This window comes from Periplaneta americana, chromosome 1, assembly GCF_040183065.1.
Source record: "Periplaneta americana isolate PAMFEO1 chromosome 1, P.americana_PAMFEO1_priV1, whole genome shotgun sequence".
NCBI lineage: Eukaryota > Metazoa > Arthropoda > Insecta > Blattodea > Blattidae > Periplaneta > Periplaneta americana.
Genome location: NC_091117.1, coordinates 160,222,533 through 160,241,621, shown reverse-complemented (window position 1 = coordinate 160,241,621; position 19,089 = coordinate 160,222,533). Strand labels below are relative to the sequence as shown.

The window sequence follows — 19,089 nt, the reverse complement described above, 5'->3', positions numbered from 1 at the left end:
GTTCTTTCCAGGAAAGGAAAAATCTTCTTTTCATTAATAAGTACTAGTGTACCAGTCTATAAGGTTTTTTTTCCAGGAAGAAATTCCGAACTAATATCGAACTTATTTCAACGCATGCGCTAGTTGTGTACGGTCCCAGAACTAGTTCGGCATTTTACGTTGCTGGAACGTTTCTTGAATTCTTCTTTCACGGCCTTCGGAGTTTCTTCTCATATTAAAATTATATTCATCTTCCGAACTTAATTCTTCGTCAAATATATCGCTATCACCTTCCAAATCACTCATGATGGACTATTTTTTTTAACCTGCCTAGTTTCGAAGTATTTTAATCATTAATTTCAAATTAACCATCTGCGTATGCGTCAACAGTTCAGAATTCCCAGTTAATCGAGAGCCAATTTCATCTCGTTCCGAACGAGTTCTGAAGGACGCTGGAACAGGTAACTGGGAGTTCAGTATTGGTTCCGAATTAGTTCTAGTCTTGTTGGAACGCACATTGAGCTATTGCGCATGAGCAGGCAGTTCAGAATCGATTCTGAACCGTGCTGGAACAAACCTATAAACGTCAACTTGATGTTAGAGATGCAAAGAAAGGTTTAAGTTCCTTTCTTTAACAGGCAAAGCGTTTTGGAAGTATTAATCACTTAATCAGTAAAAATAAAATTGACGAATGTTGACTTAGTTCTTTTCTAAAAAGTGCGATATTTATTCTACACGAATGAGGTTTATAAATACACCTCCATGATATTTCACCATCGCCCATTATAAGCATTTTTCGACACTTGTAAATTTCTGGCACTATCCACAGCGCAATTCTTTTTGTAACTGTTGCCAAATGTTTGTTAGGGGTGCTTTCATTTATCGCTATTGTTATGCTGAAGTTGGTGCTTTAGCTATGTCGTCATTGGCCCTTATAATAACTCTTATAAACAATAGTTGGCTTAAACATAATCCACTGTTCGGTCACCATGCCGTTCTGCTCTCTGGACAGCATTTCCCTTCCTCACGCGCTCTAACGAACGCTCCATAGCTCTGCTCTGAGAGGGGAAACGCGTTCCAATGTCGTATGTTGGCTAGTTGGAAATCACTTGACTAGGCAAATCAGTATAACTTACAGTTAGGCCGCTTTTGTAAGTTAGTAGTCGAGTTGTTTCTTTTGTGCAGCTGGATTTGCTAGTACAGTACTTGCCTACTTCTCTTCACACTGCAATATCCGTGCAGATGGTATTAAATTATAGGCTCTTATCTAATATTTCGGTTGTTAATATTTTGAGTGTACTGAATTTTGAAACAGCCTGTGAATTCTTATTTATACTAGTAAACTGACATCAACGCCATCTATACACAGAGCATAGGTATGGTTTATAATATTGAGTCTAACACACAATTCGTGGTAGGGAGGTTCTTTGTATCCGTTTCAGTTACCTTTCGTTATAATTTTTAAATTGTATGGTCTATGTATTGAGTTTATTTCAAAGAAATTACGAGTTACAAATTGCTGTAGTGTTTGCGCTGATGAGCTCAATGAAAACCAATTTTTATTTCAAGTTGTGAAGTTAAACTTTATTGTGTGGTTAATACATATCCTTAGCAGTGCTCGTTCGTTGAAATCTGTATGTATGCACGTAAACAGTTTCTGTGGATGAGTTTCATTAAGTTTTAGTGTAAACTTGAAAAAATGAAGAGATCTTTCGAAGGAATAGGTGCAATATATTGGTAAGTTAAGTCACATAGTTACTGATAATTTTTCAGGAGGGACAGTGTTTTATATTTCAAATAATTCTATAAACCGAATGTTCTTTTGTCACGTTTGACCTGCATCTTGAAAAACTTTATGTTGTATTTCGTTAAGACTCGTATGATAATATTGAAGTTGGGAGTTGAAACGTGCTGTTCATTTTATTGTAAGAGAAATGTTACATATAGAGTCGTGGCTTTTTTTTACGATAAGTCTACACAGAAAAAGTATTTACATATTAAGGTAGAAACATGTACACGTTTCATCTGACTTGAATTTTGTTGGCTATTTCTGAGAATTCTTGTTACAGTTTATACGACAACGAAAACAATGAATATTTGTTTAATATTTATTAAGTTGTGGATGTAGTCTGGGCCACCTCTCCGACAGAATAGCGACTATTTCTCCTATTATCATCATGCAGATTTTATTTAAAGCTCAGATAATAAATACAGTAATTAGCTCACATTATTGAAGAATATGAAAATACAGAATGAAGGGAATGTGATAAACTGCTCGTTTGGAGTCAAACTGCAATTTAGCTACCTTAACTTTAGTAGTAAAATCACTGTTTGGAGCGTTGCTTACGGGATTATACAAGCTGGCGCATAGCATGATCAAGAGTAGGTCTCGTAGCGTCATTACAATTTCTGCCGCTAGGTTCGCCTCGCAGTTCTGTTAAATGGTGAATAGTTCCATTATTAAGCATTATGTGTCGTGAAATTCTTTGATTAATTTTGCATTGCTGATCGAGTACGAAGATTATAAATATGCCAAGCATATTACAGTCTCTCATCGCAGCTTCAATCCGTCAGAATGCTTCCTATGAGGTTTATGAGGAGGTTGGTTGCGTCTCTTCTGATGGCTCTACTAGACGGGCTGATATCATCATAATTGATCGGCAGAAGGATAAGGGTGTCATTCTTGATCCCACAATCCGTTTTGAGATGCATGAGCAACAGCCACAAGAGGTGTGTCGTGAAAAACAAGTCATATATGAGCCTTGTTGTCAGCATCTTGGAGCACAATACCACATTACACATTGGACAGTTTTTGGGCTCATGTTCGGTGCCCGTGGCACGATCCCACGTGAAACTTTAAATCAACTTAAACAATATAAAATTTCTGATGCAACGATTGATGCCATAGGATCTCACGTGTTAAAATCATCCTTAGCAATAATTAGTAATCATTTGTACCCAACAAAATTTTTATTGTAAATGATTTCCTATGTTTTCTTACCTTAATGTTTTTTCTTTTTCTTTCCAAGTGTCACAAAATTGTTTTGTTTACTTATTATTCTTTGTGAATTGATTAGTAGGCCGATCTATCGAACCCTTATTTAGGGCGGCTTTTGTTTCTACAAATTATCTATCTTGAGATTTATTGATGACTTGTTAAATAACAATATGCAGATTTTCAGTGTGATTTAATGGAATTTACAATTTTGTTTCCCGAAAGTCTGAATTTGTTCAATTAAAAATTTTGCTTTCAAACTACATTCTTCATCGGTTCATTTGCTTTGTCAAGTTGATTGTTTTCAGTTCCATGTTTTTCCTTCAGATTTCGTTCCCTCTAATTTGTTTTAATTACTGAAAGTGAACTACCGGTGTCTTCTACTTTCAGGCATTATTATTATTATTATTATTATTATTATTATTATTATTATTATTATTATTATTATTATTATTATTATTGTATGAAGCACATATAACTATTCAATATATTCTTTTCCTTATAATAATACACCAGGCCACGTTCTCTTCACCAGCATGTGTTTACACATATACTAATATTACGATGAACTGTTGCCATATTAATAATGCAGAGACGTGGAAAACTTTGAATACAAGTCTGAAGGTAAATTAAAAAGGAAAGTAAGCAGACCAATGGTCTTGTACCAAGTTCAAGTGTCTGGACATTAAGTTTAATAAATTATAATATATTATCGACAAATAGCAGGTGTTTAGACAATCAGTGAACTTCATTATACCTAGGAACAACGTAATATTACTCTTATTATGCTAGATCGAAAAAAAATCACAATATTTCCCATGACAAATCTTTATGCGCGTATGTTAGTCAACAGAAATCGACTGCGTTCGTCCCAAAGTCACGTGACTCGTCCGTGTTTCCCTCAGTAGCCTTCTGCGCAGCTATACATGCTCTCTGTATTATACTAACTCTGAGGCCAATTCGTCTTTCTTGCAGGTGCCACGAGTTTATGATCGGACTCTACGTCTGGTGATTTTGTAAATGAAAATCGTTGAATTTATTAGGGATTTTTTGTGGAGATGCAGTTGATCGTATATGCAAGACATAAAAGCCTAAACTAACCGAACCTAACCCATTACAAATTCGTATATGCAAGTAGTACAAAGGGAACTACTCAGCGTTAGTTTAGCCAAAAGTCTGTATGATGAAAGGATAAAGTTATGATAAACTAGCGCATAGGTACGTCTGGTAATTTTAGAAGTGAAAATCGTTTCATTTATTAGGAATTTTTGTGAAGATGGGATTGAAAATGTGAGGATTTTATAGCGATGTATTTGGAGGAAGAAAAAGTGTTTGAAAATGTAAATTAAATTTGAAATGAGAAGTGTGTCGTAATAGAAATGAATATGAGAATGTAAAACATAAGATGTTATGTGAAATACGCATAATTTGTATTAATGGAATAAGCACTAACAATAGTAGGCTAAAACAGAACAAATAACAAAATAAACACGCAGTTTTCGTAATGTGACTTCGTTTTTTATATCCGCCATTAGAGTAGCTTAGTACTGGCAACCGTGACGTCAATAAAAGAAATCGCAAGACTTTCCCAGAGCTTGAAAATACCCGAACTCAATAGCTGCCATCCGAATCTTCTCGTAGAGCAGGCGTCGTTCAGCACAGAGCACGCTGGGGCTAGTCTCTCTTACCCGCGGAAAACGCAATGCACTAGGGTGTACTCCGTAGCTGCTAGCGGGTATGCTCTCTATCTCTCCCTGTTGCATGAAAGTGCAGACGGGACAGCACCGCGTACCCTTTGCACATTTCTGCGAGTGCTGACGACCACTGTCGTAGAGCATTCTAGTGTTGGAAGTTCAAGACAATCCGTATATACAGGCGTCACGCCGTACATTGGTGATTGACGAGTTGCATAAGTATCAGGCATTAATAGTACTCCAGATCACATAATAGATTTCTCATTCCTATGTTAAAATCGGTTGCACTTTAAAGAGAACAACCACCAGGATCGTCACCCGTCCGCCGTAAACGAACACGAGATGACAGTACAGTCGCTAATGCAATTCAAATGGGAGTTATGACGTGACTCCTTATGTAACAACTAGATGGCAGCATAGTAAACGTGAGAAAAGTTGTTACAGTCAAAGCCTATAACGCAGAGTAATCTGGGTATATATGATCTAGGATAGTACACAAAACTTGAATTAAAGCAAATTAATGTGTCTTACATACGATTGCGAAACGTAATTCGCAACGTATTATCTTTTTCTACCAGCTGCACCGATGGTAATTAGAGGCGGGAATATGACAGAGTTCCCTTGTAAGTGTTCTATATCCATTGTGTTGACGTGAATATGTATAAGTTCGGTCCAGTAATAGCATGCGATCCCAGAACGTCGACCGACACATTTTCAGACGAGTTTTGTAGCGCCTTTAATTTTATTTCTATACTACACGACAAATTCGAATGAAGTATAGGGTGATTGACAGACGAAGAATCAATGTAACCACCTTAACCTTGAGTTGGAGCGGATGACGTCATCTAGCAATACGCGGGAGGAGGGGTGATTTAAGGCACGAATTGGCGGATCGCGCAGCAGCCGAGGCAGTGTAACTCGAGTCTCACAATTCAATTTGTCATAAGCACGTTTATGTTTAACAGTACTTACATGGCGCTTTACGTTAAACTCCTAGAACCGTCACATAACGTTTACAAAATTTGCAGAATAGTTTGTTTTAAATAATAAATACACCATCAAATTCTGAAATACGTGCTCTTAATTTTGTATACACTGTACTCGTTCTTTTCTTCGGCATATCTCTGCAAGAAATGTGCACGAACTGCTGATTGACATACTTGAACACAACTGCACTGTTTACTAGTTTATACTCTGTCAGAGCAAGTACTGTGCCTGTTATGAAATAATTTTGCAAAAAGTTGCGTATAATTTTCATTGACTGCACTGTACTCTTGATTGATCAGTGCTGTAGCTCGATTCAAGTTTACAACTTTCGCTGTATATACAATACCGTCATTTCCCATAACTATGGTCCTGGAACACAACTATAGTCCATTCAAATTTTGTGTTCCATAAAGTAGTACCTCGTTTATCTATATTTTTGCTGTACTGTAGTTTGAAGTCAAATCCTGCAGCTATCTACGAACTGTCTATATTACTTCTACAATGTTCTTTGAATAGTTGTATCGTGAACCATAGTTGTGTTCCAGGACCATAGCTATGGGAAATGACTGTATTTCACCATTACTTTATAGTACTCCAAATCCCTTGCCCTGGTAATAAACAATGAGGTTAGTTTGTTTATATGTACTTTACTTTTATTATACAAAATGTATAACACAATACACTAGGAGTATATAATTTTTTGGGGCACGCGGTAGCGCCGCGATTAAGGCGTAACGCTACAAAGCCGGAAGGTGGCGGGTTCGATTCCCTGTGGGGTCATAGATTTTTCCAGCCTCACTATGGCTCTGGGGTCTACTCAGCCTCTAACAGAAATGAGTTCCAGGGGCATTCTTTAAGGCAGGCACGCCTTTATCTTTATATATAATAATAATTTGTTCCCTCATTGGATATCATATAACTTAACAATGACTTAGGAATACAACAGACACAATATAAATTAAATTGAAGTTGATTGGTCAACCAGAGTGGTCTTTTAATTTTGAAACGCGCCCTATAAATTCATTAAAGTTAAAAATTCCGCGCTCCCTCCACCATACTCACATGTGAAGTAACTCCATCCAAGGAGGACACTAAACTTGGTGGTTGGAATAGTTATGGTATCCCAGAAATTATCTGGAGATTTTCAGACAAAGAAGTTGAGAACCGTCCGTCAGAAACTCCGACTGTTATTTCGGAACAGGGTTTTCGAAGTGTTATTATTATTTTTTTTATCGGTTTTTTTTTCTCGTGACTATTCCGAAAGTACTGATAAGTTATTTTTCTCCATCTCTAAATCGCGCCTCAAACAGCATTCAATTGGCTTATCCCATGTTCAGAACTGTTTTGTGTTGTACTAGAGACCGCTGTAATAAAATGTGTCATGATACTTTTAATGGATGCTCGCCTTAGTTTACTTATAATTCTTCTATAAAAGATATTTCACATAATTTTGAACGTTAATAAAAATCATTTCTGCCACTTATAGTGAAGATTCCGCATATACGCCATTGAAGCCTACAGGAGACTCTGAAAGTTGGAGCTTTCGCTCCTTCTGGACCTCGCATAAAAACGAGTTGTGTTCAGTACCACACTCTGGCCGTTTTTCATCCTATTACTCATTTTATAGGAACCTGAACAGATTCTAAAGTAGTTGTGAGGAGAGGGGATCTAGGCTCTCTCATCCTGTTGTCAGTCGCACTGAGTACTTTGTTGCTTTGTACCCCTCACGAAATTGTTGGAGGACTTTGCTTTCTCCTTTCTCAGTCAGTTCAGAGTGTACGAATTTCGCCATATTTCTCTTGTTGACAGACGATGGACTACGTTGATGATTTACGTCCTGAGAGGACAGAAAGACAGAGGGAGCAATGCTTGAAATCGGTGCGACGGATATGACTTCAAACTATGCCTTTTACGTCCCATAATTCTCCGCGAAATACCGCCAAATATTCAATTGCAGCTATAACCGATAGCAGCAATTAGAGATAACAGGAGTATTAGTAGATTATTATATCGATGTACATTTCACTGTATATTCGAATCAGTCATTCAAGAAAGGGCTTAATAACAAAAAAAGTAAAATTTTCAGTAGAGTGAGAAAACATTTTTTCTCTTACAATATATTATTTTTAATTTATTTTTTCTTAGTCTAAATTATTGTACTAGAAGGAAGTATTAGTAGATTATTATATCAATGTACATTTCACTTATATTTGAATCAGTCATTCAAGAAAGGGCTTAATGACAAAAAAGTAAAATTTTCAGTAGAGTGAAAAAAACATTTTTTCTCTTACAATGTAGTACTAGAGGGGTTTGATATTTTTATGCTTAACCTTTTGTTGTTGTTAATTGAATACCGGTAATTTTAGGGTGAAAGTCGTGGAGTTGAACCCTTTCAAAACTGACTGCACTGAAATTTAATATGATGGGTATGGTTCAGTTTATAATATAAGTTTTCGTAGCAATTACAACGTTATTAAATAAAAAGACATCAAAATTAGTTCAAAATGTTCAACAAAAGAATTTGTATCATGGAATTAACTTCAGTCTCACACTTCCGAAGTAGACACACTTAAATGAGTTCGCTCATAACCTCTACACTGCATGTATGCCAATCATCATCATCATTGGCATTACGGCCCTTATAGTTTAGCCTTAGCCTCCCTCAGAACATCCGACCAATCACTCCTGTCTAATGCTCGTGTTCTCCATCTTCTAATTCCAGCTTTTGTTAGGTCAGCCTGAACGTCATCCAGCCATCTCAATTTAGGTCGTCCGACTTTCCTTCTTCCTACTGGCAATGCATCTAGTAGAGATTTGGGTGTGCGATTGTTTTCCATCCTGGCTACGTGTCCCAGCCACTCTAGCCTTCTGAGTTTTATGTCAACAACAATGTTGTTGTCTTTATATAATTCATATAACTCAGCATTTGTTTTAATTCGCCAAAACCCTTGCTCATAAGTAGGCCCAAAGATTTTCCGTAATACTTTCCTTGCATGTAGGCCAAGCTAAAATGTATTCATAGAAGCCTCTGTACTCTTGTGGGATATAACACATATGTCTCTTCAAATCTATCTTTTTAAAATGTATAGGCACTTTGCTGTCATGAGCTTTATGCGTTGGAAGTTGAACCATTCTTGATTGAGCCAAAGTCCCTCTCAAAAGTATTAAATGAGTGCCCTCTAAGAGGAAAGAAATGTTATTTTGTTACACTTTTGAGTTTCAACTAATGCAGCACGCATTCTAACCTTAGATAGCATTATACCTATTTTGTCCAACACATCCGTCCGAGTACAAATTAAGTTCAGTAACACTTCTCGGCACGTGATTTTTTGTAGTTCAAAATAAATGAACACATAATATTATAATTTCCTCCTTTCTTCTTTAATCCTTCGTGATAAACATATATGACACAGTGGCCAGCTGCAATATTGTGAATGTTGAATACATTAATCCAAAGCTGTCTAAGATAAAATACATCTTGTACAGGGATGCGTGGAAGAGCCAATTATTTTGCATGATATCAAAGCACAGTGATAAGATACAGGCACCTTTCTTTTCTCCGCTTCATATGAAAAACTTCTGGACTCTACGTTTATTAATCATAAGCTCCGCTGCTGCCACTTTTCTAGCACGATCATTTAAAATAGGGCTTCTGATTTTAACGAGAAGCTCTTCAAAGTTATGCAGGTGTCAATTTGTGGCCTGTTAAAATTGTCCTGAAAATAATTTAGATAGTACTTGTATTTAACAGCAGTATCGAGATATTTCTTCTTAAACATCTCGTACGTTTTCCTGGCACTGAGTCGAGGATCTTTTTTGCCTGAAGAAACATACACTTCTGTAACTGTCTCCATTTTGCATTGCATGGCTTGAACATAATCTCTGTTTATTATATTCATTACTGTCAGATAAAATAAGTTCCTGAATGGTGCCACAAAATGTCAGGTGAGTTCAGTTTAGAAATGTGTCTACTCCAGGAATTGAGCCATTTCTAAAATGAACGATGTACGGGACAGCTTGATTCTCCAATACTATATTGCGGAATTGAGCCCATTTCATAATGATGGGTCTACCGTCTAGGAACATATAGACGTAGAAAATTCAATTGTGGAAAAACATGGAATTGAGCCGTTTCTTAAATGACTGATTCATTTTTAAAAATTGTTATGGTTGTTACATGGACTGAACACTTCATTTCCACTTTCTTTCATCAAGAAGAATGTTGGCACCCCTTCATATGTTAAAGCATAGGGAGACATATTCTACAGTTGAGCCGAACCACCGCCGCCGAACAGAATATTATCTTATTAAAAAAAAATAACAGCTGCTTAATTATACTGCATTATTGAAATATTCACAATACGAAACAATTCGTAGTCGTAATAATACGAAAAAAAAAAAACAGCTGATTACCGGAAAAAGAGATTAAGTGTGGGTAACTTAACGGCCATTCTAGTACACCTTTTTTATTCCCGTTCCAAGCTTATGCTCCCTTCTGTCTTTCTATCCTCGCAACATATCGCGAAGTAATAAAATACGACTTCAACATTTTCCCCATTACTTGATCACCAGCTTAAATCTAGTGCGTTTCCAGTTGCCAAGTTCACTTCACTAATGGCAACACTTACTCCCAACATCTGCATTTTATAGATATAACAATAGCTACCGGTAATCATTTTGTAATTGTTAGGTTGATGCATTTGGAAATATTATTCAGACCAGGCATGCTACTCAAATTTAAATTCACCAATTTTATGCAGACGCAATATTGTGTGTGTTTTATTTCGCGATTTTATTATAATATGGTATATTGCGGGAATTGCGAGTTCCTACGTGAAGTTACCGTTTTCATCTTATCACATAATACAACTCTGTGGAGCAGATATTTTCAGAATTACCGGTATTATGTGTTTCTAGGGAAGTAGAAATTTTGGATTATTGGTCATAATATTTAGTGGCTGAATATTTGGGTCCGGACAAATTATTTATAGCGGACAATTTTCTTTATATGAACAGTCCCTATAAATAGCATATTCTTTAGGTGAAATAGAAATGAATATTTGTTCGGATATAAGTTAGTTGTCCCCGGCGGGATTAATTATTTCCCTCGAAGAAAAATTTCCCTATTATCATCCAACGGAAACAGCCATTGCATACACAATTATTTTTCTGTATTAACCTCAATCACATATTCTGTAACTTAAGATAAATGTTATGTGTAGTAATACAGCCATCTATGTTAAAATCTAATTTATATTGGCTAGTTGTCCTATTTGTATCTAGATGTATTAATAATTTTAGTTTTGGGAATTTTATTATAGTAGGCCTATTATTTATCTACAAGAAATTGTTTAAGAAATATTGCAGAAGGCTTTGACGAGCCAATAAACAATATTAATTTCAATTGTTATATTATTTTATGAGTTTAGTAACGTTTGTAATTCAGTGATATAAATTGAAGTATTACGTTACAAAATTATCGTATTTTGTAATCAATGGGAAGATGTCATTTGAAGAAAATACTGAATTAATTCAATTAATACAAAAATTGAAAAGTGTTGGTTTTAATGTTACAAATGAAATTATTCACAGGTACAATAATCTCGGATTTAATGTAACTTTGCTTTCATGAAATAGATAGGCTACTCTTTAAGCCTATAAATATAATTTACATGCTTGTACAGTAATTTGAAGTTTAGTTAATTGCAGATAGTAAACAATTTAGTTCCTCAGATGACATAATAATGAAAATAACTATTTCTTTTATCTCTGTTAAAACTTGCAACAGTTATAAATTGAGCTTAAAAATGCGGGAATTTAGAATACCGCATAAGTACTATACTAAGACTGTGCAAATTAACTCATTTATGCCCAGGTGGGTCGTTTTCGACCCACTGATTAAAATTATTTTCCACGCAAAATAGTCTAGGCAACACTACGTATCTACTCTTCTTAGATGCACAAAGGTACAATGCACTTGTGGAACACGCGGGAAACCAACAGACCACGTCATTATTGCGCGGGAACTTGCCGAATAAATATGACTCAACTACCGTCTGCCTTGGAGAAGAAAAAGTGAGTAAAAACTCTGTTCAATCGGTGAATTTTATTAACAATCGGTGTTTCCTGCCAAGAAGATGCAGGAGAATATGTATCTTGTATATTTTTGTCAATATTTACGCTGTTTGCTGTACACTAGGGCTTAGAATTTAGTGTGGGTCGATAACGACCCACTAAGCACTTATTCGAGAATTACCTTTCACAAAGCTTTTCATTATGAAATCATTTTGTTTTCTTATTATTTTCGTTTGAGCGATGTTTTTACGAACAACTACCTCAATAGAAGTTTGTGTAAGGATTAGGAGTGCTTTTGGGAATAATAATTCTGATAACACTTCTCAGAATATCTCAGGCTTATTACCGCTTTCGTTTACAACATTGTTTTATTTGTGTAATGTTATATCTCACTGCTTGGGATGCACTCTGGATAGTCTTTGACGAACTAAGTAGTTCATAATTCTCGGCACTAGCGGCACCTATGAGAGTGAGAGCCGAGTGTGAATAACAATCAGAATGACCCCGTTTTGTCTTTCTATTATCTTCATGAGCGTTCCCTTTTATTATCTTCATGAGCGTTCCCTACTGGCCCCATCTGAAAACTGAGATCCTTCATTACAGTTTCCATAATCATAATTATTCCCTCTTTTCAGACTCACTAGTCTGACAGTAATCTAAATTCTAGGATAGTTGGAGAGATCTGATTCTTCCGAAATTCCAAAATACGGTGCAGATAATATATTCATTGGTCTGCCTGAGGATAACGTTTGCAGATTCTGGAGATGAAGATTGCAAAGACTCCGACCGAGCTCAACTACAAGCCACAGCAGAGTTAGTGACAGAGCTACTAGACATTGTTCAGCCTTATAAAGAGGAAAGGGGCACCGATATTAGAAAAGATTCCGATCTTATCAGCAATGAAATTGAGAATTCCCCTCCACCGACACGTAGAATAAAGCGAGAAAGAAATAAAGGTGAGCATCACGTCTAACGAACATGAAGTAGCTCCTTTACGAGAAGAGGAAATCAAAGTTCGTCTGCCTTATGTTTTCCGTAAATATAATTGCAATATGAGTAGAGTAGATATTTCTGATATACGTGGAAAAAATGGCACATACCATTACTTTCGTGGTTATTAGATGTGTGCATGAACAATGCTTGGCTTCTCAGTCAGTCGATCATATGGAAAGTCTTTGGATGCACTCGCCTTCGGCCACGAAATAACGCAAGCCTAAAATATGACACTTCTCCAAAGAGTGGAAGACGAGTTCGTTCCTTCGATACCATCAAAGAACACCGGAGGAAGGATCACTGTGGGCACTATAGCCCAACAACAAAGACGGCGATACAAGATTTGTGGTAATGTAAAAGCATGTCAGAGGTGCACCATATCATGAGTAGAACTAAGGACTTATGTCATGTATTTTAGTAGGTTATTTTACGACGCTGTACCAACATCTCATGTTATTTAGTGTCTGAATAAGATGGTGATAATACCGGTGAAAAGTGTCCAGGGTCCAGCACCGATAGTTACCCAGCATTTGCTCATATTGGGTTGAGGGAAAAACCCGGAAAAAACCTTAACCAGGTGACTTGCCCCGACCGGGATTCGAACTCGGGCAACCTGGTTTCGCGGCCAGACGCGCTAACCGTTACTCCACAGATGTGGACCTTATGTCATGTACCATAATTTATTGTGTGTTTCAAATTGTTTATTTCTTTAAGTACAAGGTTTCCTTTCAGATTTGTGAATGTAAAATACGTGTGAATGTGAATGTAGCTCTCAGGGAAATTATAATTATTATTCAATAAATATTTAAAAAAATAGTATGCGTTTTAATATGGTAATGATTTGTTTATACATCACTTTTAAATTTATCAAGTTGCATACTACGCAAAAGCATAAATAAAACAAGAAATCATCAAAACATTATAATGAACAAATTCTCGAGGAAGTGCCTAGTGGGTCGTTATCGACCCATCCCATAAATGTTTACCGAAGTAACAAAATCAGTATTTTCATGGTTCCTCATGCTTACAACGTCCCTCTGACTCACTTAATATGATATGTGAAACAAAAATTAAAAAAAAATAATCTGGGCATAAATGGGTTAAAAATAATTAAAACACATGTTTTTTTTATTGTTGGCACAAGGGTAGATAAATAAGTACATAAAAAAGATATGGATCAAAAATAAATGATTCAATGAAGTAATAACGACTGGGAGGCCGAGACGTAGATGGGAGGATAATAATATAATATTAAAATGGATTTGAGGGAGGTGAAATATGATGATAGGGACCGATGGCGGCTTATGTGAGGGCGGCAATGAACCTCCGGGTTCCTTAAAAGCCGTAAGTAAGTAATAACGAGATATGTACTTACGCGGTATTCTGAAGTCGTTCCAAAAATGAAACATTACTGAAATTTTATTAATACTATTATTTCCATTACCTACTGGCAATCCAAGCGGTAGATAACTAACATTACTGGAAATATCAGCTGTTTATATTATGTTATGATACAGGTGCGATATATTAGAAGAATTGGGAGGGGGGGGGTTCAAAAGGACCTTATTGCTCCGCTGTAAATTGCAGTACAGCAACAAAGGATGAAACCCAGAATTACATTTTTTTCACTTTCCCCTAAGATCCAGAGAGGTAACAAAAATTCGTACATTATTTCAGAGCAGTAGGCTTTTGTCCACCCAATTCCCAAGACCAAAACACCGACATCTTATAACGACTACAGACCTATCAGCATCCTACCTGCCCTATCCAAAGCATTGGAACGCATTGTAAACAAGCAACTGACAGAATACTTAAACAAATACAAACTTCTCGACTCTTATCAATCAGGTTTCAGGGCCGGACATAACACAAGTACAGCATTAGCCTACTTAAAATCACGGAAGATCTACGCGAGGCCCGGGACGAACGTAAATTGACAATAATGACTTTACTTGACTTCAGCAAAGCCTTCGATTCTGTAGACATTGACTTGTTAATATGTAAACTCAGAAGACTACACCTAGAAGAGCACATTGTCCTGTGGTTTGCCTCTTACCTTAATGGTCGCCAACAAAGTGTGATAGCTGGAAATCGTTCTTCCTCTTGGCAAGCAGTGACGTCAGGGATCCCACAGGGATCAGTTCTTGCCCTTTACTATTTACAATTTATATCAACGACATATCAGAATCTCTAAAGTACTGCCGACACCATCTCTATGCAGACGACCTTCAAATATATATAAAATTCCACACTGACGAAATAAATGATGCAATAACTAAAATTAATGACGATCTGGATTCAATCTGGACATGGACACGGAAATTCCGACTTAAACTAAATCCAGAAAAATCACAGTCAATCATTGTGGGTCATTCACGTTTGTTAAGCACTATTACCATACCAAATTTGACCCCGATTAAAATACACGGCACCGAAATTGCGTTCAGTGAATCAGTAAAGAATCAAGGTATTTATATGGATAAAAGTTTAAATTGGAACATTCAAGTTGCAGAAACCTGCAAAAAAAGTATTCTCATTAATCCACTCGTTTAGACGATTGAAGAATTTTCTACCCTTTCCCATGAAAAAAAAAAAATGTTAGTGCAAACACTCGTGATGCCCCACTTCGATTACTGTGATATTCTGTTTACTGACCTAAGCGTTACTTCGGCGCAGAGACTACAACGTGTTCATAATATGTGCGTCCGTTTCGTCTGCAATATTCGCCGGGCTGATCACGTAACACCATCCCTCGAAATGTTGTCCTGGCTCCGTCTAGAAGATCGTAGGAAAATCCACTGTCTTTCCCTTCTCTTTCACATATTGCATTTCTCCACCCCTGTCTATCTTGCGTCTCGTTTTCAAAATTTATCCACCCATCATAACCTAGACACACGATCACAACACTCCTCAATATTATCCATTCCCTCCCACCGAACATCCTCATATTCATCTTCTTTCACTGTGGCTGTTCCTCGACTTTGGAATTCCCTACCGAGTAATGTCAGGGACTGTCAGACATCAAACCAATTTAGGAATAGGCTAACGAGATATTTTTCTAACAATTCTTGTTAACAATAATAGCTGTTTCAAGTTTCTCAATGTTTAATTGTTACATATATCACAGATAAATATCTAAATTGTCTCATTATTATTATTATTATTATTATTATTATTATTATTATTATTATTATTATAACTATTTCTTACCAATGTTTATTATTGTCACACTAACATTAGTTATCCAATTTTCATTATTTACTTTCATGTTGTTTTATGCAGGGGCGGTTATTCAGGTAAAGTAGGTGAAGTGCGACTTCACCTATTTACGCGTAAAACACAATTTTATCTCGTACTAATAATTAATTATAGTTATTACCGGTACCATATTTCTAAAATAAAAAAAAGTTTTATTTTCAGTCGTTATGAATAATGTTTAGGTATATAAATAGTACCTGTAACCGTCCGCTGAATAGAATAATGTCAACTGTTACGAGCGCCGAGCGGTGTCTATTGGAACTTACAGTACTGTAGAGGTGAAATTATTTGGGCTCCCATTCTCATACAGCACTTGGTTTCCATGGTAACGTGACGTCACGCACTAAAGAAAGATTTTATGAGTGAAGTGCATTTCTGAGTCTTTCAGTTACGGAGAACTGTCAGACTTGTTGTAGGTGGAGTAACCAGTTTGCAGATCTGACGATAGAGAAGGGTTGCAGCTGGTCTCCAAGGCCGGGGGCTATTGTTTAAGGGCTGCGAAATTTTAGAGCATGTACCTGACTCGAGAATACTATCCTCATTCCTTTTGTCGAAGCAGCCACCCCTGCTGTGGTAAATTAGTTAGCTCTATGTTATTTTATCAGAAATACACCCCACATACATTCGCAAAGTTTAAAAGTTGTTTTCCGCAGCGTGTATTATATCTTACCATGCGCTTGCCAGTTTTGTTCCAGCTCTTGTATTTGAAAGTTTAACGCGCGCGTAAATATACACATGTAGTTTAATACTGTGTACGTATATATTAACTTATTATTTAATGTATTTAGAGAATATTAGTGATAAGTGTATATAGTGCATTAATCCTACATCATAGTGCATATTATATGTCTAATCACTACAGTGCTATTATACAAATACTTAGATACCAGTACATAGAAAATATTGATAAATGAGCGCGAAATATGTATTCCGAAAATGACACGTTTTATTATTTATTAGAAATGCCGTTTTGTAGACTTAAATATGGGAATAAGAAAGATGTTTTAAATTCTGGACGACCCACAGTTCCTTGTGTTCTTTGTTTTAAAAAGTGCTAAGAAAATAGAGAAGTTGTATAAAATAACTTTAAAAAAATTTTCGATGAAAGAATATTTTCTGTTTGAAGAGATTAAAAATTTCACTCGGAATGCTACATCACAGGAGATATTTTTCTCATTAGCCCCATAGCTTTGCATAGAGATATACTGTCCACCCTCAGTTAAAGTCAGACATTTTATGAAGACATCGACAGGTTTACTGCTTTAAAAGATAGGAGGATTGACTTGGTATGCAAGAAATTGAGTGAGTCCTGAAATAAATTAATTTTCCTGTTTGCATGTGTTCCATACCTATTAAAATTGCACGCAGTTTACGAATAGTAGGCCTACTCTTTATATTGGTAAAACTGTTTATGCATTTGTGTATGTGAACAGCTCTTCACCTATTTTTTTTTACGGCGAGCCGCTACTGGTTTTATGATCTAGATATTAATGTAATAACTATGTAAGCAAATGTATTTAATTAGAATTAGAGTCTGGCTGGGCGGAAGAGAAGGCCTACTGGCCTTAGCTCTGCCAGATTAAATAAATAAATAAATTATTATTATTATTATTATTATTATTATTATTATTATTATTATTATTATTATTATTATTATTATTATGTTAAACAACACTGATTTTATTAATTATATGCATTTTCTTTGTTCCGCACAGAATGGATTCGGGTAATCCTTGGACCTTTGTTTCTATATATCAATACCTTTTCTTCGATTATGAGGAAAGTATAAAGCATAATATATGCCATGGGATTTCTCCAGAAGTATTTAACGAGAAGAAGGACGAAACGAGAACGTCCATATTTGGGATATATAGAATCTTGAAAAATGTGTTCGGATACACTCCTAAACTAACACCGGAGGAATTTGAAATGAATGAATATGCAAAATCTAAGGTAGGCCTAAATGTTTCACTCTGGAAGCTATGTTAACAGTTATACATAAAAAATAAATAAATAAATAAACACACACACACACACACACACACAGTAATTATGAGTTACGAAATCAAATTTCATATTTAGCTTTCGCTAAATTCTAGAATACAGGTAAGCAAACTGTTCCAGCATTAGCTCTGTTGGCTAAGGCGCTTGCCTACCGATCCGGTTCGATTCCTGCTTGGGTTGATTACCTGGTTGGGTTCTTTTCCGAGGTTTTCCCTAACCGGAAGGCAAATGTCGGGTAATCTATGGCGAATCCTCGGCCTCATCTCGCCAAATATCATTTCACCATCACCAATCACATCGACGCTAAATAACCTCGTAGTTGGTACAGCGTCGTTAAATAACCAAGTAAAAAAAATGGTGACTGTGCCATGTCGAGCCCAGTGAGCTGGAGACACTACTTACTGCTTTAAAGGCGTGACACGAGTGCTGTGCGCCTGAACGTATTGCTATTTGTTTCTAACAAAATGTTGTCCTTGTCTCTCTTGCAGTAAATGTCATCGTACACAGTATCAGTTTGCGAAATTCTAAACTACAGTATTAACGTTTTCTATGTTATTTCATTCCACATTATACAGGATGTCCTGCAGCGGGATGTCCATAGTTTACCTACGTATTCCTGCTATTGTTTTGAGTGAAAAAGTTCTAATCAATATGACTCCGAATTGCAGCGGTATCTACAGAGAACACAATTCTAATTTCATGATTTTATTACTTGTTATTGATTTATAATTTTGTTTTGAGAATACACATTCTGAATTGTCGCATTTGAGGTTCGAAATGATTACTATGGTTGTCGAGGCATCTTTGAGCTCTGTCTGTAAGAGAGTTTATTACTCTCAATACAACACTGCCATCATTTCTCGAGCCTTCGCTGCACTCCATTATTTTCCCGAGAAGTTAGACCCTTATGTTCGATTGAGCAGCATATATAACTGATTCCATGTGGCCCCAAAGGAAATAATCTAATGGACGCAGATCTGGTGATCTTGGTGGCCAAGCACTGTACTTTCTCTGCCAATCCAACGATGTGGAAAATGCAGTCACACATCTGCATAAAGTGTGAAGGTGCTCCAACTTGTTGCAATCACATGCCTTATCTGATAA

At 36.3% G+C, this 19,089-nt stretch overlaps 1 long non-coding RNA gene across 2 annotated transcripts in view; it reads left to right on the top strand.

The window, feature by feature from the left end:
* The first annotated feature begins 1,393 nt into the window (after positions 1 to 1,393).
* Positions 1,394 to 19,089, top strand: part of LOC138702958 (uncharacterized) — a 24,963-nt gene continuing 7,267 nt past the window's right edge. Inside the window, exons 1-2 of one of the 2 annotated variants that reach the window (XR_011332927.1) lie at positions 1,394 to 1,716; positions 17,697 to 17,934. This is a non-coding gene — a long non-coding RNA (uncharacterized lncRNA). Of the gene's footprint in view, positions 1,717 to 11,075; positions 11,248 to 17,696; positions 17,935 to 19,089 lie in introns of those variants that run through there. The other variant, XR_011332926.1, reaches the window with a different exon arrangement.